This window comes from Trypanosoma cruzi (genome assembly GCF_000209065.1).
Source record: "Trypanosoma cruzi strain CL Brener chromosome Unknown tcruzi_1047053486015, whole genome shotgun sequence".
Classification (NCBI taxonomy): domain Eukaryota; phylum Euglenozoa; class Kinetoplastea; order Trypanosomatida; family Trypanosomatidae; genus Trypanosoma; species Trypanosoma cruzi.
Genome location: NW_899324.1, coordinates 1 through 889, shown reverse-complemented (window position 1 = coordinate 889; position 889 = coordinate 1). Strand labels below are relative to the sequence as shown.

The following is an 889-nucleotide window of genomic DNA, read 5'->3' as shown; positions in this document are numbered from 1 at the left end:
GCGTGATGGCCAAAAACAAACTCAACAGGTCTGACAGCCGCCCCGCCCGCCGCAACCTCGCCGGCTGGCCCCCGCGCCTCCCCTCGCATGGCCAGGAAAGGCGCGTCTTGAGACCCACCGCTCCGTGACGCTGGGCGCTTGGGTGCATCGGCGCCCCGAGAAAGAGACACGCCGGTCGTGAAGCGCAGCGACCCTTGGGCCGGTGGCGCGCTGTCGGTGCCGCGCGTGGCGCCACTGCCCGGTTGCGCGAGAGTTTGCGGTGACGGTGCGCGCGTCGAGGCTCCCTCCCCAGTTCGGGAAACGATGGGAAAAAACAAAACCAAAGAGGACGCGCACGGGTGAGAGATGCGGCTGCGACGCGTGATGAAATTCCACAGTTTCCTGTCAGTCTGACGACGAAAACGCGTGAGGACGCAATTCCCGACTCAGCTCACACTGAAGTGCTTTGCTTTACACCCCCATCTTTCTTTTTTTTTTCTTTTTCTTTTTTTCTTTCTTTGTCCCTCTGCTCTCGCTGCGCGGTTTTGCGGCCCAGCGACGCGCACGCCCGCACACACACACACGCGCTACGATGGAGACATGTTGTTCGAGGTCCAAACAGTTTGAGCGACGCATTGAGAACGGAACAATAAAAATCACCTTTCGGCTGAGCGCCCGCTCCCCTCCCTCCCACTTCCTGCTATTGTTGTCGTTTTTCTTTCTTGCGCAACGGCGCGCACGTAACATCCTGCCCTGTCTGGCGCCCTGCCTGTGCAAACGGTTGGTGGCGGGCCCGCCCGAAAGCGCAAGAGAGAGAAAGAGAAAGAGAGGGCCGAATTGCCCGGAGGTGGGTTGTGGTGGGCGCACGCCGCTGCTGATGGAAGCAACCAACTCTTGTGCGCGAGGGCGC

At 60.9% G+C, this 889-nt stretch overlaps 3 non-coding genes across 3 annotated transcripts, besides 1 other annotated feature; all 3 read left to right on the top strand.

The window, feature by feature from the left end:
- The first annotated feature begins 181 nt into the window (after positions 1-181).
- Positions 182-253, top strand: Tc00.1047053486015.30. Its single transcript, XR_008254971.1, has one exon. It is a non-coding gene; the product is annotated as an H/ACA snoRNA, TC11C4H3 (small nucleolar RNA).
- Positions 254-359: 106 nt separating this feature from the next.
- Tc00.1047053486015.20 lies at positions 360-456 on the top strand. The gene has a single exon (XR_008254970.1). It is a non-coding gene; the product is annotated as a C/D small nucleolar RNA (snoRNA), TB11C4C1 (small nucleolar RNA).
- A 7-nt stretch (positions 457-463) lies between these two features.
- Positions 464-499: a microsatellite.
- A 67-nt stretch (positions 500-566) lies between these two features.
- On the top strand, positions 567-653 carry Tc00.1047053486015.10. Its single transcript, XR_008254969.1, has one exon. It is a non-coding gene; the product is annotated as a C/D small nucleolar RNA (snoRNA), TB11C4C2 (small nucleolar RNA).
- Positions 654-889: the final 236 nt, after the last annotated feature.